At 44.5% G+C, this 24785-nt stretch overlaps 1 protein-coding gene across 1 annotated transcript in view; it reads right to left on the bottom strand.

The window, feature by feature from the left end:
* Positions 1–24785, bottom strand: part of TSPAN14 (tetraspanin 14) — a 79644-nt gene that overhangs the window by 17507 nt on the left and 37352 nt on the right. The window lies entirely within an intron of this gene.

Raw genomic sequence — 24785 nt, 5'->3', positions numbered from 1 at the left:
GGCACTGACAGACCCAGAGCCACACACAATGTTGATGGAGGAAAATAGTATGTCACTCATATTCAAAGACATCCCCTTTTTTCAACTTCTTCTTTAAAATGAATTTAAAAGCAAATATAAAGATGCATTTGTGGAATTTTTAACTTATAAAAGTAAAGATGTAGGAAAAAAAGAATGTTGAGTGGGAAAGGGAAGTAGATCATTTCAAAGTTCTTAGATAATACATAAAGTGTATATGAAATGTCAAATGAGACTCAAGTTAAAGATGCATGGGGCACATGCATGCATATACCAGGTGCATGGCACATGTTAACACACAACCCCCCCCCTACACACACACACACATACAACCATTAAAACATGATCAATGGATTTCAACCAAGGTACTGAGTCCACTCAATAGGGAAAGAATAGTCTCTTCAATAAATGGTGCTGACACAACTGGACCTTCACACGCAAAGGAATAAAACCGTATCCACACTTCATACTATATGTAAAAACTAAAATGGATCAATGACTGAAAGATAAGAACCAAAACTGTACAGGTAAAATATGTAATGGTCAAGCTTCAAGTTTTTATGCTTGACAATGGATTCTTGGATACAGTACTAAAAGCACAAATCTGCAACGGAATATAGGTAAATTGGGCTGAGTTAGTTTATTGTGCCAGCCTGGCCAATAAACACATGTGGGGATAATTGAAGGACGGAGAGATAAACGGCTCAGTGAGCCTCACCTTTGGAGTTCTCGGGTCTCTTGCTTTCTCGTGGTCGGACCAGGGTGCAGCTGCCTTAGCCAGTTCCCTGTTTTAGCTGGCAAGGCTCACTTCCTGCAAGATATTCCCAAGGAGAAGCCACATGGACCTACCCCGATGCAGCCCTAGGTGCTGGAGCAGCCGTGTGGAGCCCCTGCAGTCGGCATCATTGCATCTGTTTTGTGAGATGGAGGAGGGCTTTGTGGATTGGTGTTGGACATTTGGGTTAATGGGTTAATGTTGGACTTGTGGGCTTGGGCAGCACTGGGTTGGGATGTTTTATTGATGCGCACTTACCCTTTCTATAAAACTCTCTCTTCTACCTGAGTTTCTGAGGATTTGTTTCTCAAAAGTACCCAGACTAACACAGGGGTTTTTAAAATGCTTGCTTGCGTTTCAAATGACTTTATCAAGAAAGAAACAGCACAACCCAGAGAACAGGAGAAAATGTGTGGTAACCACATACCTGATATGGGTTTAATACCTAGAATATAAAGAACTCTGAGAACTCAACAAAAGACAAACCAATTCCCCACACCACCACCACCACCACCACCCCACCAAAAATAAATAAATAAGACAAACCAATTAAAAATGGGCAAAGGATTGAACAGAAACTTCTCCAGAGAGACAGACAGATGGCCAGTAAGCACAGGAAAAGAAGTTCCACGTCATTAGCATTAAGAATCACAAGACACAGCTTCACACTCAATAGGATCATTGTAATTAGGAAAACACAAAGGAACGAGAGTTGGCACGAAGCACACACTCATGAATTGCTGGTGGGAGTGTAAAATGATTCAGTCACTATGGAAGAGTTGAGAAGTGCACCATAAAATTAGACATGTCAAATTAAAATTATTGTGATGCAGCAATTCCACTCTTGGGTACACATCCAAAAACCTTGAAAGTGGGACTTGAAACAGACATCATTCACCAATATTCACTGCAGATGACTCACAATAGCCCAAAGGTAGAAACTGCCTAAGTAAAGGCATGAAAAGGTGAATGGGTAAGAAAATGTGCTCTTTCTAACAGTAGATACGTACAAGAAGAAACAGAACGAGGCACTGGTAGTTTAGGGATAGGATTACTCCCTTCTATGCAGGAGACTTGAGTTCATGCCCAGCCAGTGGAATCCAGGTGCCATGCAGTAGCACGGGAAATGGTTTCAGGGGAACGTCCACATTAAGATGGATTAAGAACGGTCTAATGGTTGCTTCCAAAAAGCTGCCAGTGAAAAATCCTACGTAGTAAATAGTCCAATCTACAACCAATCGTGGAGCTAACAAAGAGCTGGGCAAAAGTTCATGACATTGTGCATGCTGTCTAATGAGTTGGGGCCTCTGATGAAGTACCAATAAGGAAAAACAGTCCTGATAAATGCTACAACATACATGAGCTGTGAATATTATCCTGCTGAGAGGGAAAAAGTCAGTCATGGAACGACAAATATTGCATGATCCTACTTAGATATTGCATTGGGACCAAAATTTAATAAGGGTTACCAAGGGCTGGGGTGGAGTTAATACATGATTGCCAACGGGGGTACTGAAGTGAAGTGTCTTAACAAAGTTCTTCTATCCATGTCTAACTTCCAACAAGTGATTAGGTGGGATTTGCAAATGGAAGGGATTGATTAGTTTTGGTTGCATGTGAGAGCACCTTCCAGTAGCCAGAAGAAAGAATTTGGGGGACCATCAAGGAAGAGGTGCCACCAGAGAAGCATATTCAAGATCCTTGCTTGACTGGAGACAGCAGAGCATGCCACACAGAGACCAGAGGTACCACAGAGCAGAGGAGCAACATCAAGGCCATGGAACAGAGCAGTGGGCTGGCTTCCTGGCACACAGAACAAGGCAGAGGCCAAGGGACCATGTGGCTAAACCGCTGAGGACCAAAAGATTTGATTTGACTGCTAGCTGAGAAGTTCTGCTGTGGACTATATATTTAATGCTTTGTGATCCCGACTGGTGGTAATCTGTTAGCCTCCCTAACAAACCCCCCTAATCATGAATACTGTGGGGGTCCTGTGTGACCCCTGTAACAGCTTTGAAAGCTACAGAGCAGTGGAGTGCCGTGGGAGGAAGGGTTGGTGGAGTCAGAATAGGGAGAAAGAAGGATGGAGGTGGAGGCATGTCTAACCCCTGCCTGTGGCAGTCGGCCTCGGGCCGGTGTGGCAATGCATTTTCCTTGTCCCTCTGTGGCCAGAGGAGATCAGATAATGGCGCCATGCCATTTTCTTCAAAGGAGAACTGAGTGCTTCTTTGGGGTGATCATAATAAACATTTGAAAATGATACAGTAATGACAGAATAGGACAGTAACTGTCACTAGGGTGTGATTCAATTATATACTTAAAATAATTAAAGGAACAAATTCTGTTACGTGAGTTTTACAATAAAAATATTTTTCCATTTAAGAGATAGAAGTGAACAAGCCGGGAGAAGGAACAAAATGAAACAAAAGGAAGTGGAATAAAAGGAGGCAATGCAACTCCCCAATCACACTGGAAGCAGGCGCAAAGGCCAGATGGTACACTTAAACCCAGAAGGAGATAGCAGGTTTAAATTCAACTGTCAGAAGAATTATTAAGTGTAAGTGATCTAGGCACTCCAGGTAAGGTGCAAAAATTGTCATTTGAAAAAAGCAAGGTCTATCTTAATGAAAAAAAAAAACTCATTATCTCTTAGTGCGCGCGCGCACACACACACACACACACACACACACACACACCCCTTTTGTATACTCCACTACTTCTCTGCCAGTGTACCACACTGTGGGGCTTCTGTGAGGCTGGAAGCTGTGTTACTGTCTCTCACATGCAGCAGGGTCATCCAAAGTGAAAAGGTTTCGGAGGAGCTTCCAGACCAGGAACAGACAAAGGAGGAGGAAGTAGCTGTTGAAAACCTTCTGCACGGCTTGGAAACATCGTCAGACACTGAAGGTGTAGGGAATGGAAGCAGAACGTTGTCCGAGAGCGTGCGGAGGGGGCACTGAGGGAAACGGTCACGCGAGGAGTACAAGTATCACAGAAGAATCAGCCCTTGGAGATAAAGGGGAGCACTTACCCAAGGACCAAGTTCAGGGCGGTTAGGAAAGGAGGAATGGAAACGGGAACTACAAGGAGGCAGTGAGACCAAGTGGCGTTACACTGTGAGAAGTGCAATCAAGGAACATGAAACAAAAACGTGTATGAACTGTTGACTAGAAAACTAACGATGCGCACTGGAAACCTTCACCCAATTCACGATAAAAGTTTAAAAAGTTAAACAGAAGCAGGGGGAAAGGTCCTGGAAGAAGGCACAATTTCAGTATATGCAATAACACGCACAACTGTGCAACAACAGTAAGGACAACCGAAAAACAGCGTCTGGTTACGCAGGTAGACACAGATGCACCTAGGTGCGTAGGAAAGCATGTGTGAGTATAGGTCCATTTGTGCATCTTTAAGCATGTGTACACATGTCTGTGTATGGTGCATATATCCACATAAATACGCAATAGCCCACAAATAGGGCACCGTTAGTCTTGGACTGGCGTCCTCAAACTGCGGCCTGCGGGCCACATGCGGCCCAACGAAGACATTTATCCGGCACCGCTAGGTGTTTTTTGCCCCGTTTGTTTTTTTACTTCAAAATAATATAATGTGCAGTGTGCATAGGAATTTGTTCAGTTGTTTTTTTTTAAAGTATAGTCCGGCCCTCCAATGGGTCTGAGGGACAGTGAACTGCCACATTTAAAAAGTTTGAGGACCCCTGGTCTTGGAGGACAACCTAGTCAATCGGCATAACGCTGTTCAACAAAGATAATGCTCTATAGCTGAGTCCGATGAGGAAAATCTGGGGTGGCAAACGTTTAGGAGCAGCCATCTAGAAAACTCGCGGTCCCTATTCCTGAGGAGCGGAAGAGAAGGAAGGAAATCAAAGGAGCAACTAGCCCATGGGCCTAAGCGGCTGCACTAGACTCTTACCTGATACCAGAGAGAACAAGGTGGTACCTGGCTACCGTTACCAACCATTCTGACGAAGAATACAATAGAGGGCCCCGGAAAGAATGGGAAAAATAAAGTAGAACTGTGCTAATAATCTCTTTTTGGAGAACTGATTCAGGACGAGTTGCAAGAAGGTGGGGACAGAAGACGCACCAAATGTCCAACTCCTGCACGACGCTGCTCTGCTCTGTTCCCTCCACTCCTCCCTCAAGTGCACTCCCTCACATTCCGGGGCTCTGTGACTCACTGCGGCGTCCCACGGAAACTCGCCGGAGCTGGGGGAATTACTCAGGTGGCGGTGGGTGTTACTGAGTCCAAATGTGAAAGTCAGGCCAGGGGAAGCCAGATGCTGGGTGCTGAGGGCACACACCGCTCTTGGATCTCACCAATGATATTACACCGTCTGTTTCTCAAAGGGTTTGCTTTAGAGGCAGCAGGATGGTACTGCAGGAAAGCCTACTCACAATTACTCACAGGTGAATCCTATCAGGATCATCTCCCACCTTCTTCCCAGACTCATGCAGGTTAATAGGACGTTTGGTGGGTTACATGAGTATCAATAGTACAATCAAATTAACATATAACCCCCTTTAACTTTTTAATTCTATAATAATCTATTCTCCACCCCTGGACTGTATCTTATTTATGCACATACGGCGTGGGCCTCTGGGAGGATGTTTCCAGTGGGCAAAGGTCTCCTACTGATCTGATTCAGGCAGTCTTTTTCCCAGGCCATTCCAGAAGCAGTTTTCCTCCTCTCAGCTATCAGCATATCATTCCTTCCATTCCTTGATGACAAGTAGCATTAACCGAGGTAAGCATTAAACAAGAGTGTGGCTGAGTCACATCCTCTACTAAGCCATATCTTAATCTCATCCTAGTCTTTGTTCCTTAGCAGATAATGATCTCTAAAATGGGACCATAGCCACAGGCTTAGGAAGCTCAAAACTTATATCGCATATCAGATTAAGGATGGACAGGCCATATTAACTGACTGTAACCAAGGACAAAATTTAAATGTCTTTAAAAAGGTCACATGTCCTAGAACAACAGAGATTAGAGGAACCCTCAAAATTACTGCCCAAAGATTATTTGAACTTGAAAATGAAGTTATTTCTGCAGGTCACCATTCAATTAAATAAAAGAATGGCTTATAAAATAAATATCATCGTGAGTAGTGAGTAATGTTCTCTTTTTAACAATTAACTGTATGAGACCAAAAGGGTCAATAGTTACCCGAAAGCAGAGGTGAGACTGCAAGGAGGGCAAAGGGAAGTTAGAACAACAAAAACAGAGCACACAGAATGGAAGCAATAAGAATGCTGACACACTGTGAAAACTAGCCATGGGCATTAAAAAATATATACTTTATAGAAATCGTTAAAGGGGAACCTAATCTGCTGTGTAAAGTTATACCTGAAACATAACAAAACATTATTTTTAAAATGTATTGGGTGCATAAGCAAATGTGGTGAAAAAAGCTGATGGTGCCCAGCTATCAAAAGATATAGCATCTGGGGTTTTAAAGGCTTAAAGGTAAACAAGCAGCCATCCAGTAGGGAAGCAACAAAGCCCACACAGAAGATGTACACCAGCCTGTGTGATCATGAGGTGTCAATGGGATCAGGTTTCAGGCATCAGAAGATCCTGAACAAACAATCATTATCAAGGGTTCATGAGGGAGGGGAAGCAGAGAAGGAGGGGAAAAAATGAGGACCTGATGCCAGGGGCTTAAGTGGAGAGCAAATGTTTTGAGAATGATGAGGGCAATGAATGTATAAATGTGTTTTACACAATTGATGTACGTGTATGGATTGTGATAAGAGTTGTATGAGCCCCTAATAAAACGATTAAAAATAAATAAATAATTTTAACTGTAGGTTGTATGTAAGTTGGACAACTATAAATCAGGGACTCCCTGTAACTATGGTCATTAAGTTGTACACTTACAAAAACTTGAATTGGCAAACAGTGCGTGACAATAGTTACAAGGACAACAGGGAGCAGCTGCTGCGGCAGCTGATGCCCAGCCAAATACAGAATGGGATGCCGTCTCTTTCTTTCTTTCCTAAGTATTTTTGGGGTAATTTTTATTTTATTTTATTTTATTTTATTGGGGGCTCTTGGGATTTGGTTTCTCGGTTTGGAGTTTGAGGGCCCTGGTTTCAAGGGGCAGCTCTGTTAACTGGCCGAAGATCATGTGTAGTGTTTCGGCTCTACCTTTTACTTCACTGTACAGAGCCTTGGGTTTTGAAAGCTTTCAAAAAGCCATAGAAGATGCAACTAACGGTCTCAAGTCGCCTGGAACAACCGAGGAAGAGGGAGAGTCAAAAACCGGAGGAGATGAAATGTGAGGCTCAGTGCCGCCTCTGTGCCAACGCCAAGCAGACAGGGCACGAGGCGCAGTAAGCGCCACGGTAAGGAAGCTGCCAGGACACAAAATGAAACTGCCACCGGTCCCACTTCTCAAAAATGTGCCACCCTGGGCCAGAGGGATGCCCCTGAGCAAAGCAGTTTAAGCTCTGAGGTCCCTATCACTTCAACACCTTCAGTGACATCTGTGTTCTCCTGGGTTTGTAACGGAAACTCCTTTATCTCAGCAGGTACTCTTGGGAGTATTCGATTTCTTCCTACTAAACAAGAGGCGGGAGTAGGCTGTCAAAGCTAATGATCATTACATTCACCCACTGTGCAACTGGGTCCAACATGAATGGTTATTGGGCAAGGGCAGAGTATACACATAGATAATAAGCCTCTGGTGCATTTTTAAAATTCTTTTCTAAAAACAGTTTTATTGGCACTTCATCCACCTAGCATACGATTCAATAGCTTAGGCGGCTGCGTCGGGCGACAGGAGAAGATGGCAGTCTTCACAAAAGTAAAAGTTCCTCGTAATTTTCACTGTGTTGGAAGAACTTGAAGGAGAACAAAAAGGAGTGGGCGATGGTAAGTTAGCTGGGGCCTTGACGATGACGAAGATGTGACACTTACCAGGTGGACAGACATGATTATTGGGCCACCAAGGACAAATGATGAACACAGAATATTTAACCTGAGAGTAGAATGTGGACCTAACTATCCAGAAGCACCTCCATCGGTTAGACCGGTAACAAAAATATGAATGGAATAAATAATTCCAGCGGAGTGGTGAATGCACGCAGTATACCAGTATTAGCAAAGTGGCAAAATTCCTCCAGCATTAAAAGTGAACCTTAAGAGGTAAAAGGACTCATGATGTCCCCAAAAACATGAAACTTCCACCAGGACTGTCGACAAACATACAACTGATTTTAGTAGATCTCACCCTTGTCTTAAATCAACAACCTTCTACTCATGTTAATGTCTTGATTAAGTTTCACAATGCAAAATACCCACACATTAAGTCAAAGAATTCCAGCTGGTAAACATGACCTAGACATTTGTAAGAACACTTAATCTATGTATACCCGTTGTGTTTTCAAGTCACAGGAGGAAAATACAGCACTTCTTCCTTATCAAAGCACTGCCACCTAAGCATAAACCTGGAGTGCTGAGAACCATTCAGGTGTACAAGATGAAAGCTGGCTGGACAAGTGTCAGGTGGCTGTGGACGGATATACTCATGTTTGTGAAAATCAGTCTTCACCTCAGAAGCAACAAAGCCCACATGGAGAAAGTACACCAGCCTGTGTGATCACGAAGTGCCGAAGGGATCAGTTATCAGGCATCAAAGAACAAAAATTCATATCATTGTGTGCTCATCTCCATGACATGATCACTGAAGCCAAAGCGAGTGAGTAAGCAAATGTGGCAAAGAAAGCTGATGGTACCCAGCTATCAAAAGATATGGCATCTGGAGTCTTAAAGGCTTGAAGGTAAACAAGAGGCCATGGAGCTCAGAAGAAACAAAGCGCACATGGAAGAAGCACACCAGCCTGTGCGATCACAAGGTGTCGAAGGGATCAGTTATCAGGCATCATCAGAACAAAAAATTATATCACTGTGAATGAGGGGGGGAGTGCGGAGTGCAAACCCAAAGTCCATGTGTAGGCCACTGGACATCCCCTTACAGAAGGGTCCTGGGGAGGAGACGAGCCAGTCAGGGTACGATGTAGCAACTATGAAATATCCAACTTTCCTCTAGTTCCTAAATGTTCCCTCCTCCCTCAACTATCATGATCCCAATTCTACCTCGCAAGTCTGGCTAGACCAGAGGATGTACACTGGTACAGATAGGAACTGGAAACACAGGGAATCCAGGGCGGATGATCCCTTCAGGACCAGTGGTGTGAGTTGCGATACTGGGGTGGTGGTGGAGGGAAGGTGGGTTGGAAAGGGGGAACCGGTAACAAGGATCTACATGTGACCTCCTCCCTGGGGGACGGACAACAAAAGTGTGGCTGAGGGAAGAGGTCACACGGGGCAAGACATAACAAAATAATAATTTATAAATTATCAAGGGTTCATGAGGGAGTGGGGAGAAGGGAATGGGAAGGGAGGGGAAAAATGAGGAGCTGATGCCAGGGTCTTAGGTGGAGAGCAAATGTTTTGAGAATGATGAGGGCAATGAATGTACAAATGTGCTCTACACAATTGATGTATGTATGGATTGTGACAAGAGTTATGTGAGCCCCTAATAAAATGATAAAAAAAGAAAAGAAAACCAGTCTCCAGGAGGAAACCATCAAGGGCATGCTTCTTTCCATCTTGTTTAATGTAAGAGCTACAGTGAAATTATTTAAAGTAGTAGGTACAAAGAAGATTGCTGCAATTGTGTTAAATTTTGAAGTCGTGTGGGTGCTGTCTACTATTATTTTCAAAAATATGTTCAGGGTTGTTTTGATACCTGTATTTATAAATTTAAAAAGTGGGGAACATTGATGAATTTCTGTTAAAAGTCACTTCTGTGTGTTACATGTAACAGACATGGTAAATATTTGTTTATAGCCTTTGTTTAACAAACCATGCATTTAAGAGAAACCAACACAAAAAGAAATAGGTGTATGGACACGTGGTTTTGAAGTGAAAGTCTTAAAAAATGTAAATAAAATGTGGAAAGTGTCTCAAAGACAGTATCATTTTATTATATATGCACATACTACATATTTATAGTACCTTTCAAAATCAAGAGTTGTATCACTTTTCATCTATACACACTTTTATTCTATTAATTTATGTTCTTAGGAGTTGGAAAATTTCAGAAAATACATACTCTTTTTTTTTGGAGAAGTTGGGATTCTGGGAATTATGTTTTGAATTGGACTTCTTAAGAAACATAAATAAAAATATCTTTAAATCTCAGCAATTCTAGAATTCTAGATCGCAAATTATCCAGGCACTTCATTTTTTAGTTTTTCTGTGATGCTTCAGGTGAACTGGTTGAACTAATATGAGACATCCTCCCCCACTTAAACTTTTTACACTGAGTAGAATTAATTTCATCCATCCTACTCAGCATCTGTTTTAGCAAAAAATTTTTTAAATGTAATTCTTAAGTTGAAAGTCCATTAACGTTGTTTTTACCACAGTAACTTGAGGATTTGTTTATGTAACTTTTTCACTGTGAAGGATTGAGTAAGTAGACACCACAGCTTTCTTATGGATCCACCAAAGAAAATAGAAAGGCATTCGGTTAAAATCTCCCTTATTTCTGCAAGCTTAACCATTTGGGTCATGCTTCATGCTAAAAGGAAGCATGACATTGAAATGTCAAATAGAGACTCAAACTTTTTATTTAGTAAATAAATGGAAGAAAGACAATCTTTCATATAAAAATATTTTAGCCACTTTTATAGCACAAGGACAGATCTCTCAAACCTATACTTGACATGTTCTTATCAAACTCATATAAATGTTAAAGCTTTGGTTACATTTCCTTTGGGTCAATTATGTATGAAAACCTGTGACAATTTACCTAAATTTCAACATGAGTATTTTGTTATAAAAATATTTTAAAATGGCACAGAGAGGACACACATGTACCAATTAGCTAATATGTAAGTTTAATTTAAAATTAAAACAAGTTCAATAGCTTAATCATATCCAGAAGAGTTGTGCAATCATTACCATAATCAATTTTAGAACATTTTCTTCTTCCCTGTACTCATGGTCATGAGTGTAACTTTTTAAATTTTAGCAAAAATATACATAACAAAGTACTCTCCAATTCAACAACTTCTACAAGTATAATTCAGTGCCAATGATTATAGTCTCCATGCTGTGAAATCTTTGATATATTTTTCCAAATTATTCCACAACCTTTCAAATAAACTCAGTGGCCTCTAAGCAAAAATTCTTCCTCCTTCACCCATGATAACCACTGGTCAACTTTGGTTTATTTTATGTTTTAGTCGTTTTCTTGATAAAACATTCACGTATCACAAACTTCCATCATTAAGTCACTTTTAGAAAGAGTTGTATAAACATGAGTCCACTGAGGTAAACTTTAAAAGCTCAAGGAACACCGGGGACACGCTGCTCGATGCAGAAATTCCTGAGGCGAGACCCAGGCCCTCTGGCAGGGGTCAGACCCAACCCAGGGGTACATACGGCAGCCCACTCAAAAGGAAAGAAGATACAAATGACAAAGTGGACAGGGGGGCAACAGGGCAGTAAACCATTCACGGGGAGGGTACTGTTTATGTCTCCACAGGAAAGGGAGAGGGACCAGACATCAACCTGGTACGCCAAACCTTGAGGGCAACATGCTGGCATGAAGCAGCTAAGTCTGGCCTCTCTACAAGAATGCACCACAGAGGACAGCTCTGAAGCTACAGCCCAGGAAGAGAGGCAGGTCTGCCCGGACCACACGGGAGCAAACCAAGCGGGACAGAAAAAGATAGAGAGGGCTGCACTCTGGCCCACCAAACCCCAGGACGACACTCCTGCTCAGAGCAGCCAAGGGCACAGAGAGGGCTCGTTGTACGGACAGCCCCACCATGAGACAGACATCCCCTCACAGACCCACAGCACTGCAGGGGACAGCACTGGAGACACTGCGTGGAAATTGGGCCCAGTCTGACATCCCCCCTACATACACACACACACACACACACACACACACACACACACACACACACACACACACACACACACACACACACACCAGGGCAAAACACAAAGGGAGCTCAACAGAATAACAAGGGGAGCAAAGCAACAAAGTCTCCCAGGAATCCCAAAAGTAGACTTCAGACATGGAGGGCAGGACTTGGCACCTCATCAGACTCGATCAGAAAACATACAAAAGGATTATCAAGGGTTCATGAGGGAGCAGGGAGCGGGGAGGGAGGGGAAAAAAGACTTGATGCAAAGGGCTTATATGGAGAGCAAATGCTTTGAAAATGATGAGGGCAAAGAATGTACAGATGTGCTTTATACAACTGATATATGTATATGTATGGATTGTGATAAAAGTTGTATGAGTCCCTAATAAAATGTTTTTTAAAAAAAGGATCAGCATACAGACTTGGAACTATTTATAGGTGGTCCTCCTCCTCCCTCCCCCTCCTCCTTCTTCTTTTCATGTCTATCTATATAAAATAGGCAAGATAAACAATCCCAAGGAGAAAACAACAGACTGATGGTTAGGGGGGCAGAGAGGCAGGGAACAGGGGAAAGGGGGTAGGTGAGGGAAAGGAAGGGGCAACAAACCCAGGGACAGTGAACAACAAGAAATCTAAAATTGATGGCGAGGAAGGTGTAGAACGCCTGGTGGGGTTTGATCATGTGCAATGTAGCCAAGAGGAATTACAAGAGCCGAGAAATGAAGGTCGAACATGAGAGTGGGACAGGAAGAAAGTAAAAGGAAACAAGAGAAAGAACCAGAAGGTAAAAGACATTGATAGAGGTATAAATATAGGCATGTAAATATGTCAATATATGACAGGGATATAGGTTGATGTACATATGGTAAGTATTAAGGTAGCAGACAGACATTGGGCCTCTATTCAAGTCTTCCCTCAACACAAGAACACTTTGTTCTAATGGCCTGGCAATCTGTGATGCTCACCTTCTCAACACAATTGCTGAAGTCAACGTGGGTGCATTAGCAAATGTGGTAAAGAAAGCTGATGGTGCCCAGCTATTAGAAGATATAGCATCTGGGGTCTTAAAGGTTTGAAGTTAAACAAGTGGCCATTTAGCAGGTAAGCAACAAAGCGCCCATGGAACAAGCACACCCACCTGTGTGATCACAAGGTGTTGACGGGATCACATATAAGGCATTAGATGACCCAAAACAATCATATCAATATGAACGAGGTGGGTCGGAGTGGAGACCTAAAGCCCATTAGGGTCACAAGGAAAGGACAAGCCAGCCAGGGTGCAGTATAGCACCAACAAAACACACAAAAACACACACCATTCCTCTAGCTCTTTAATGCTTCCTCCCACCACTATCATGACCCAGTTCTACCTTACAAATCCGGATAGACAATAACATATACACTGGTACACAAAAGAGCGCTCCAAACAAAGAATCCAGGACAGATAAACCCCTCAGGAACAATGATGCACATAGCAATGCCATGAAGATAGGGGGAATGTGGGGGGAAGTAGGGGGAACCGATTGCAATAAAATACATATAATCTCCCTCCCACCCTCCACTCCAGGGGATGAACACAACGTGGGTGAAGGGAGTCAGCAGACGGTGTAAGATATAAAAATAATAATAATTTGTAATTTATCAAAGGGAACGAGGGTGGGAAAGTGGGGGAGGGAAAAAAGCTGATATAAAGAAAATGTTTTGAAAAGGATGATGGCAACATATGTACAAATGTGCTTGATACAATTGATGTATAGATTGTTATAAGAGCCCCAATAAAGTGATTTATTAAAATAAGAGTTGTTTCTACATCATCACCATCAGTCCTAGTGCTCCCTCCCCCACATTCCTAGTTAGAAAGAATGGTCCTGCCAGGCTTCCTGGTCAGGATGCATCCCCATCGCTGCACTCTAGCCTAGCATACATGGGTTATAATTTAACACAATACTGACATAACCAGATGCTCAAAAATTACTGAGTGTATTAATTCTTCTCTAGCACTGTGGGATTATAAAGACACTTTTCCCCAGCTTTGTCTCCCCCAAAGATATGCCAAACCTTAGAGGCTGTTTGCCAGCACATGGTGGGAGGTCAAATGCTTAGAGATAGCCTCCCTGAAGACAGTCAGTCCCCAGATTTCTGTCTGGTCCCACCACAGGTAGGGCCCCTCTCCCTGCTGTTAAGGACAATGGGCTACTTCTCCCTAAAGGCTAGCAACCATCAGTCTGGTCCCATAGGTGGGGTTCACATCCTATTGATAATGGTTTCCATGGAGAGCCAGAGAACAGGCCAAACCTGCTCAGTGACATCCAAAGTTAGGCTGCCATCCTGAATCTAGGATCTGCCCATCTTGTCAAATGTGTACCCCAATCCCTCTTCTTCCTATTGTGTGGATAGGCCATTACTCTATTACCTATAGTCCCACACCTTCCTGTGATGTATGTCTTTACCTGTAATTAGGGGGCTTTCACACACCCCCAAAGATATATAAGCCTTGTCTAGCAATAAAGAAGCTCAGCTCTTCCCATCCTCCCCGCCCCCATCCTCACTCCCCTGCCCCTTTCCCCTTGTCCTCCCTCCCTTCCCCCTCTCCTGCCCTCTGGTCTCCCATCTCCACATGGACCACCAAGCAGGGCTGAGGTGAGCATGCTACTATGAAATGTGCCTGACTCCATTATTTCAATCTCTATCTCTCATGCTATGACTTTACTATAATATTTATATATATCTTAACCATACAACTGCACCTATCAAACCCATGATTAGTTGTGGGGGACTGGCTTTCCCCCACATAACACAAAAATGTTCAATTTGTGGATCAATTAAGTTGCATTTTTCATTGTCTACTATATAGATTCCCAAACTTATTTGGCCTACTGTCCCCTTTTACAGAAAAAAAAAAAATTCAATGCTCCCTCACCACCAAAATTAAAAACCTTTGTACTCCACACAGCCCATAGTCCCGCATGAATTGTGGGTATCGACTTTTTCAGCACTGCCCGCCATCATGCCAGTGCCCCCCAGGCAGTGGTATGACTCACTTTGAGAAACACTGGTCTATTATATGGCACACAATGCTTGATCTTACACGCCATATGCCAACAAACAAGGTAATCTGGCACATGAATAAAACCAGATCCACGAGTAATGCCAACTCAGTGACCACTTAGAGCAGGTGTCCTCAAACTGCAGCCGCCGAGGACATGGATCTGGCTCACCAGGTGTTTCAGTCCCGTTTGGTTTTTTTTTTTTTACTTCAAAATAAGATATGTGCAGTGTGCATAAGAATTTGTTCGTATATTTTTTTAAAACTTTAGTCCGGCCCTCCAACGGGTCTGAGGGACAGTGAATTGACCCCCTGTTTAAAAAGTTTGAGGTTCTCAACCTTCCTAATGCCATTACCCTTTAATATAGTTCATGTTGTGGTGACCCCCAACCATAAAATCATTTTCACTGCTACTTCACAACTGTAAATTTTGCTACTGTTATGAATTGGGTGACCCCTGTGAAAGGGTTGTTCCAACCCCAAAGGGGTTGAGACCCACAGGTTGAGAACCGTCGACTTAAGAGGGTCTCTGAGGCTTTGTAAATCTTTTCAGGGGCAGACAGTCTCCTCTTCCTCCTATGGAGCAGTTGGTGGGTTTGAACAGTCAGCCCTGTGGTCAGCAGGCCCGACTGTAATTGACAAGCATTATTTACTTATTTATTATTTTCCAATGAGTGTGTTTCTAAATGCGCCTTCCAAGAAAGCAACAAAAGACTTTTTCCCCAGAACAATACCCTTTATTTGCATTTTATCAGGATACTTTTGTATCCTTGTAGAAAGTGAATCCTACCTCAAGGAAATTAATTAAATGAATACTGAAATGAGAAGTTATGCAAATGTATTTTATCTCCCATTTCTCTTCACTCATTTTCTTTTTAAAAACACTGGCTGATATTGTTATGACTTGAAAAACAACTTGCTCATCAATATGTGCTGCTATTGTTACAGCGACTAGTCTCTATCAACAAACATGGGAGCCGAACAACGCCACACCAAAAAACACAACAAATTTTGCACGTAATAACAATCATTTTCCTTCTCCTTTCAGATTAATCAGCTGTAACCTCGCATTCACTTATCTTCTGTCAGTCACATAACAATGTGCCTTGCCCGAGCACGGGGAAATCAAAAACATAACCTGTACCTGCAGCCTGCCCTTTGCGATTAAGCACACCCTGCTGCAGTAGGCCAATGAACTGTGAAGGCAGATCACCAAAGGGCAGCGTGAGTGCATAACTTTTTAAGACAAAATAAAGCACTAGTTCAAGACAAAATAAAATTGTTTAAAAACTTAGGGAGTTCTAGCCCCAAATAAAATGATTAAAAAAAATACTTACGGAGTTCTAAGAAGTGTCTGCCAGCAGACATCGTATGCACAGCAAAGAGATACATGCCTTTTAAGTACTACATTTTTTCATGATTTCAAATCTGAAGAACAAGATTACATCAACTTTTGTTGATTACTAGTTTTCAAATTTTCATATTTTTCCAATATGAATGTAATGTATTCAAATAGTATTCAAATTTGAATATAAATGTCATTTTATAAACTTCACTATTTGGAATTTTTTCCCCACTCATTTAAAGTGATTTGCTAGAGTGGACCCAAACTTAAGAAGAAACATAGCCTTATATCTAAGAAAATGAAGTGGCAGCGACAACAACTAAGGGCATAAAAACAAAAGCTCAGAAAAGGTGAAATAACCATCTGTGGATCATCAAGGGCTCATGAGTGAGGGGGAGGGGGGAGGGAGGGGGGAGGGGGGAGAGGGGAGAGAGGGGAGCGGGGTGGGAGGGGGAAAAAACAAAAGAGGACCTGATGCAGAGGGCTTAAGTGGAGAGCAAATGCTTTGAGAGTGATTAGGGCAAAGAATGTACAGATGTGCTTTATACAATTGATGTATGTACATGTATGGATTGTGATAAGAATTGTATGAGCCCCTAATAAAATGTTAAAAAAAAAAGTGAAAAGAGAAGGATTTGAGGATCCCTAAGGACAATCCCCAAACTAACTTGCTTTCTAAATCATAATGAATCAGAAGGGACTTCTTGCACGGAACTCTTATTTTAATGGGTGGAAAATGTCTGAGTACTGCTGGTGCGGAAATTACTAATAGCAATATGAATGTCATAGGACCTGTTCCAAACTCTGCATGCATTCCTCGCTGTAATAAATAAAAAATAACAACGGTGTAGGCAAGTTCAACTATTTTAGAATCTGAAACTGTGGCACCTTATCACAACTAGCGGTCCCTCCCTCAATGATGCCTGCGTGGGTGGGATGACGCGTCGGGGGAGGACCCTGCAGGGACTGACACCACAGGTAACTGAAGTCCTAGTGAAAACTCTTAAGTAGCCCTTGCCCTCTGTCCTGGAAACCTAGATACGGAGACACACACACATGCTCGCATCTACACCTGCATCAAGATAACGTATCTATGTCTATGAGTGAGAACAGTCCTTCCAGGGCAACGATTTTGAATACATCGACATTGCCATGTTTAAACAATGTACACACCTTCTGGCCCACTCACTCTAATTCTTGGGCATCTGTCCCCACAAAGGGGAGAATCTGTACCACACCAAACTATTCAGCACATCCTTGCCCCAACAGAAAAATCAACCAACTAACCTCACTGCCAATGAGTCAAACAGCATTCACAATGACCCGATAAGACAAATTAGAACTGCCCCTTCCAGGTTTCTGAGACCTTAAATATTTATAGAAGCTGAAAACCTCATCTTTCTCCCACAGAGTGGCTGATGGATTTGAACCACTAACCTTGCTGTTGATAGCTCAATATGCAGACGACTGCACCACCAGGGCTCATTAGATAGTAAAAATTGTAAAAAATTGAAACACCCGAACGAACAATAAAGGAATTTTTAAGAACAGTATCAGAAAGACCTATGTAACAACCTTAATGCTTGATACTTAAGTGATGCTGATGCGAAAACACAGACCTCAAGAACACTAGCATGTGGCTCGCCAGTACTTGAAACCACATGTGACTGCAGGTAGCGCAGTGGGAGCCCGGAAGGGAGCCCAGTCCAAGTGGGCTGTCCTGTGTAGCCGACAGTGATTTCCATGCAATCATTACCAATAGCCATCAAGCTGATTCTGACACACGGTGACCCATGTGCCAAAGTGAAAATGTGCTACACGGGGTTTTGAATGGCTGATTTCTTAGAAGTAGACCACCAGGCTTGGATACACTCGAAACCCAAGTTTTCGGTTGGCAGTCAAACATCAAGTACAATAACTATGACCCAGAGACTCCAGATAGTGCCCTCCTTTCAGCAGTGAAGATGAAGAAACATGATACATATTATTAATTACTAGACTTCTCCCTTTTGACTACAGTAATTACCAAGAGATAGAAGGAGAGGGGCCATTTGCACATAGGTCAGACGTATAGATTTAACCTTGGGGTTAAATCACATGGACAGAGTTCAGCTCAAGGAAGGGCAATTCTCCATCAGTCAAGAGAGGTTCTGTGTGGGATTATAAAGAGACTTTTCCTCAGCGTTGTCTCCCCAAAAGACATGCCAAACATTAGAGGCTATTTGCCAGCATATGGTGTGAGGTCAGATGCTTAGAGACACCCTCCCTTGCCAGACTACTGTCTGGTCCCACCAAGGTAGGGCCTGCTCCCTGCTGTTAATGACAATGTACTACTTCTCCCTAAAGGCTCCCAGCCATCAGTCTGGTTCCTGTAGGTGGGGTTCACACCCTACTGATAATGGTTTCTATGGAGATGCAGAGAACAGGTCAAACCTGTGCAGTGACATCCAAAGTTAGGCTGCCATCATGAATCTAGTCATCTTGTACATGTCACATGTGTACCCTTATTCCCTCCTCTTCCAATAGCATATGAACCCCTAGACTGTCCCCCTCCCATTCCTGTATTACCTATAGCACAACCCTTTCCTGTGACGTATGTCTTCACCTGTAATTAGGGGGCTTGCACATCCCCAGAGAATATATAAGCCTTGGTTAGCAATAAATCTCCCTCCCCTTCCCTCCGCTCCCCTCCCTCTCCCTCCCTCCCTCCCTCCCTCCACGTGAGGCTGAGGTGAGCATGCTGCCATTAAGTGCATCTGACTCCATTATTACACTCTCTCTTCTAGCTCTCATGCTCTCTAAGACTTTACTATAATCTTTACTTATTATCGCTGTACAATTGCACCTACCGGACCTGTGATGATGTGTTAGGGGCTGGCTCCCCTTTCAGTTCTGGAACAGCTACCTGTGGGAGGTGGTGATTTCTCTACCAGTGGGGGGAGTATAACCAAAGGCCAGACTTTCCACACCCACAAAGATGCTATAAAAGATGACAGGGAACCGGGGAAGACTTGTAAGCTCTCCCACCTCAGATTTTCCATGTCACTCTTGAGGAGGATGACCAGGTAAGTCATTCCTCATCTCTACCTTTCCCTCCTAAGTGTTCTGACTTTGACCATCAATTGTATGCCCTCATTTCAGGGAGGCATCTGTAGTTTTGAAGTAAGGGGCTTCCAGCCATGCAGGTCACACAGCACAGAACCTCTCTGCCCATGACCTCATCTTGCCCCGAAACAGGCTCTGAAGTGAACTCCTGGGTTCTATCAGCAGGGAAGCTGTAAGCAAGATGTGCCCACACCACTGAGAGAGAGAGAGAGAGAGAGAGAGAGAGAGAGAGAGAGAGAGAGAGAGAGAGAGAGATGATGGCAGAGCTTTGCCTTTAAAAACAAAAAAAATGAAAGAAAGTTTAGCTATGGGTGGGGGTAGGGGTGTCTCTTCTGAGGCCATAGAATTGGATTCGGGCAGGAGCTTTGTCCAAACCACTGAAGATCAAGCAATGGAGCCCTGGTAGAGTAATGGTTACACACTGGGCTGCTAACTGCAAGGTCAGCAGTTCAAATCCACCAGCCATTCCTCAGGAGAAAGATGAGGCTTTCTACTTCTATAAAGTTATGGTCTCAGAAACCCACTGAGGCAGCTCTACCCTATCCTATTAGGTCACTACAAGTCGCAATCAACTAGATGGCAGCGAGTGAGCATGTGAGTGAGCCTGTCGGTCCATGCTTCCTTCTGAGGTTTGATTCTCCACTGTGCACCCAAGCACAGCCATCACCCACCTGTCAGAGGAAGCTGTATGTTGCAGTGAGGCCAAGCAGTTTCAGAGGACATTTCAGAAGTTTCTTCGCCCTGTGCATGGGAATCACCAAGACTGTGGGCAGAGCCAATGGCAGCTACCAATAATGGAAACCGGTTTCTCACCACAAAACATGTTATGAAAACTTCTTAGCCATAACCTTGGGGAATGAATGAGCTGTCGGCTCTGGGAGTTCAGGGCCATAATCTTGGAGACTCCAAGGTCACCTGGCATAATACAGCTCACAAAGACAATGTTCTTCGTCCTACGTTGATTGGTAGCAAATGGGGTCTTAGAAGCCCATGGGCAGCCATGTAAGGTGCAACTCTTGGTCTCTCCCCATCTGGAGGAAAAAGGAGTGATAAACATGGAAGACGCATGGAAACAATGAGTCCAGTGGATGAATGGACCGTGTGAACATCAGTCTCCACTACCCTGAGACCGGAAGAACAGCCAGCTACTGCTACCAACTTCTCTGAAAGGAATTATGTCAGAAAGCCCTGGGGAGAGTGGAAAACACATGTGGAATAAAACTCAGAATCAGGCCAGGCTTGCTGGTCAGAGAGACTGGAAGATTCCCCGAGACTACAGCCCTTGGCCTTAGAATACAACTCACCCAACAGGGCTCCACCTTCAACTGAACAACAGACAAGCCTGTCAAGGGGACAACTGCACTAGTGAGATTTCCAACGTCTCAAAGCACGAGGGCAGCGGCAGCAGAGGACAAAGCTCAGAAGGCATGGAAGCCGAATACAAAGGGAGGAAGTGGAGTGAGTCATGGTGCCCAGACCACGAGGAGAACACGTTCTGTAAAACTTCACCCACTCACAATAAAGGCTCAAGAACACAGGCAGTGCTCTCCAAGGGCTTCTCTTCCCAACACCCTTATAACGAGGTCCTGTGGCAGTGGGGTTACGTACTCAGCCGCCCAACGAAGGGTTAGCCATTCAAGCTCACTCACTGGGAGAAAAGGCCTGGTGGTTTCTTGCCATAAAAATTATAGCTTAGAACACACACACACACAAACAAACAAATCTAAAAAATTACAGCTTAGGGAACCCAATGGGGCAGTTCTACTTTCTGCTAGAGGGTCCACATTAGTCAGAACTCAGTGGTAGTGGGTGTGGTTTGGTATTTGGGATCAAAGTGACGACAGCAACTGTAAAGATGAGATGGGAACATCAGGGACAGTCAGAGGGGGTGGGAAAACTCAGAGAAATGCAGCCCAACCTAAAAGGGCACAATCAATGTCACTGAATTGCGTGTCTTCTCCATGGAGCATCCGTGAAAACCAGGAAGGCCCTTCCCAACACGGACTGACGCCGTGGCCGTGGCAGCGGCTCTAAGGACGGCACAGGACAGGGCAGGGTTTGGTTCTGTTGTGCACGGCGCGGCTCTGCGCCCACACCAACTCCATGTCACAAGACGACAATAAAATACGTAACGATTTTGTTAAGGAAGCAACAGGTATTTGTCTCTAAGGAATGTCGACTGTGACAATAATTCCAAGAGGGACAAACGGAATCAACGCTGTGTTTGCTCCAGCACCTAGAAACGACTGGTTGTCTTCTGCACAGGCCAGTACCCGAGTCACCGGTGTTCACGCATGCCTGCTGAGCTCAGGATCCACCATTTATATAGATAACCCTACTGCTTCGTGTAACTCATCATTAGTTCAAAAAAAGAAAGTCTCGCATTAACTTGCTAAAGGACATGATCCAGCAGGATTTGCTTCAAGATCAACCCAGGGGTGGAATCAAACGAGACCAGCTACTTTCTAATTAATTCTACCTCGATGGCTGTTTCAAAGCAGAACTCTGCTCCCTAAGGCTTTCAGTGGCTGCTAGCTCACCACGCCTTGCTCCCAAGGCTTCCCTGGGCAGAGCTGCTCTCCCGCCCTCTGTAAGGAACCAAACTCTGGACCTATTTGCTGAAACACCCCAGAGTTTCAAGGGACGGAATATAAATAAAATAAGACCAGTCCGAGTTCCTAGATGAAAGGAACATGGGGCTTATTACGATCCTATTTTTTAATTTTATTTTACAGAGGCTCTTACTGCTCTTATCAAAATCCATACATATATCCATTTTGTCAAACACATCTTTACATGTGCTGTCATCATCTGTTTCAAAACATTGTCTTTCTACTTGAGCCCCTGGCATCAGCTCCTCATTCTGCTCCCACCCAACCCCCTTGAGAATTTATATTTTTTTCATGTTTTACACCAACTGGTAGCTCATTTCACCCACTTTTCTGCTGGCCGTCCCCCTAGGATGGGGACCATATATGATCCTGTTTCTGTATTCTATCCACTACAAAAATCAGGAGCCCCGGTAGCATAATGGTTACACGTTGAACTGCGAAATGTAAGGTCAGCAGTTCAAACACACTAGCTGCTCTGTGCGGAAACGAACATCAAGAATTAGTCTTGGAAACCCACGGTGGCAGTTCACCCCATCCTATCGGGTCTTGTGAATTGGAATCAACTAGATGTCCATGAGTTTGGTGTTTGGGTCCACTCGAAAGGGCAATCTCTGAGGAGCTTAAGCATGATCATATTCTTCTTACATCACCGGCAAACTCTTGAGGCCGTTGGCAGGCTTTCAGTCACCCCATTTGGGTGAGTCCAGGCGGGCACCCATGTGTAGGTGTCGGTCAGGTTGCACATTTCACTGCTCTCGAGGGCTGGTGCCCCTAGCTCAGGCTACCTGCAACACCCCAGCTCCATCGCACGAAGAACTCAGGAGGAGGGCTAGTAGCCTCCCTTAAGGAAGGAAGGCCTTACGGTCACCTACTCTCATTTCCTCCAGAGCTCCTTTTCCTGACGGTTTATCACCCACACTACCTAAACGATGATTCACTCTAGGCCACACAGCCTGCCAATTATGCAAAGCTTGATGGCGCTGCAGAACCAATCCCGCAGCCGGCTGACTAGTCACAATTCCAGACAGACAAATCCCGCCATTTCAACGTGAAGCTGCAAATGCACCGGGGACTTGAGCTCCCTAGGAGCACGTCATTGTTTGGAAAGCTGCTGAGGGTCTTCCTGGGCCCTTGGCCAGAGCAGCGGTGGGTTTTACTCGGCTGCCACATTCAGAAGGACAGTGAGCAATGGAGACGCAAGCCCCAGGCTGCCAAAGGAGTCATCTTGAGAGATTTTCTAACGCAAGATGATCACAGGGGCTTATTGCGAAGATTTAAGAAAATCCAACGCAGCACAGGTGAGAAAAAGACCAGGAAAGCCCCACCCTGGAGTCTTTTGCCACCACGACAAAGCACCTGCTCAAGAGCTGCAAGGGCTGTCCTACAAGACTCTCATTGGGATTCCTCCCAGTAAGCTGAGGCTGGATCCGAATCCTGCTTCCTTTTGAGTCTCATAAAGGCCACAACAGACAAAGACAACAAAGACGCACACGGGGGTAAAAGATGCTGCGTAAATGGCCAACTGCCCAGCAAAAGCCAGGGAACGAACTGCCCAGGGCTACCAACAAGGAGTTGGCACAGACAAGGCCCTGCTGCCGATCCTTAGGCACCAGAACGGTGAGAATACCAGGTTCTGTTCTCGAAAGACCCTCCTGGTGATGTGTCCTTCTCCTCTATCTTTCTCCTTCTCCGGACAATAAAGCAGGCTTGCTTAATGGTCCTCAAAGCTCCTGTGCCCAAGCATGCCCCCTCGTCTTCCTGCACAGAATCGATTCTCCCGGGGGATTGATCCCTCTGGCAATATACACGTTCTACCAGCCCCTCAACCCCGTGACCACCACCAGTCAGTCCCCGATTTCTCTGCTCTTCTGTAAGGCCCTTGCCTTACTGATGTCTCCACCTCCTCACCGCCCACTGGCTCAACCAACTCCACCGTTAGAGCACACGGCTGCTGTAGTCAAGGTCACCAACAGCTTCCACGCTGTAAAGCCAGGTGCCGCGTTCTGTCCTCACTGCCTCCGCCTCCAGCCCTGATTATCTGCGCTGCTCTCTGGCCCCTGGCAGAGCTGTCCTTTTCCCCTTGAAGGATTCCTCTCTAGGCTCCGCAACACCCAAGTTGCCTGGCCTTTTTGTTACCCCAAGCCACTCTCTGCCTCCTCAACCCAACCTCTAGCGCCCCAGAACTCAATCATCAGACCTCTCTTCTGCTCAATCAGGATGGTCTCCTTCAATGAGCCTATCAAGTCCACCCTTTCTGTTTGCCCTTCATCTCTAGGACAATCATGAGCAGCACCAAACAAGTAGCCAGCTGAGAGACCAACGAAACTTAACTTCTGCCCCCAGACTGTACCCTCACTCTGCAGAATCTTTCTGTGGTTGGAAATCAACGCTACTGTTGTACCCACAACCATCCCTTGGGGTGACTTATGGGGTCAGTCCGACATGACTGGGTGCCTACCAGATGTCCACCTGTGTCCTCTCCACCCCTTACTTACTCTGCTCCAGCCATGTGGCAATCCTTTGCCTCTAGCACACATGTCAAGGTCAAGCCTGTCTCAAGGCCTTTACATCTGCTAGTCCCTCTGCTAGATTTCCTTTTCCTCGGGTCTCAACTCACAAGTCACCTCTTCAGTAAGACCTTCCTTGACCACCCCAGTCAAGGAGTGTCTGCCTCCCTGCTCTCCATCACTCAGCGAGCTAAGAAGACTGCATTTGGTTGAACATAAATGTGGAAGGGGGCACCCAAGCATAGCATGCCACCTTTCCCTATGGTCTATAAACGAAGCTGTGCTTAGGACCAGTTGTGTCAGCCCGGTATCTTTGATGGAATAAGAGCGTCGTGTGTGCTGGCTCCCCCGTTCTGGGGCACGTGGCCCCAAACATATCCCATCGCAGGTGCTAGGCTATT

This window comes from Tenrec ecaudatus, chromosome 10, assembly GCF_050624435.1.
Source record: "Tenrec ecaudatus isolate mTenEca1 chromosome 10, mTenEca1.hap1, whole genome shotgun sequence".
NCBI lineage: Eukaryota > Metazoa > Chordata > Mammalia > Afrosoricida > Tenrecidae > Tenrec > Tenrec ecaudatus.
Note: the sequence above shows the minus strand (reverse complement) of the source record. Positions and strands in the feature narration are given on the sequence as shown.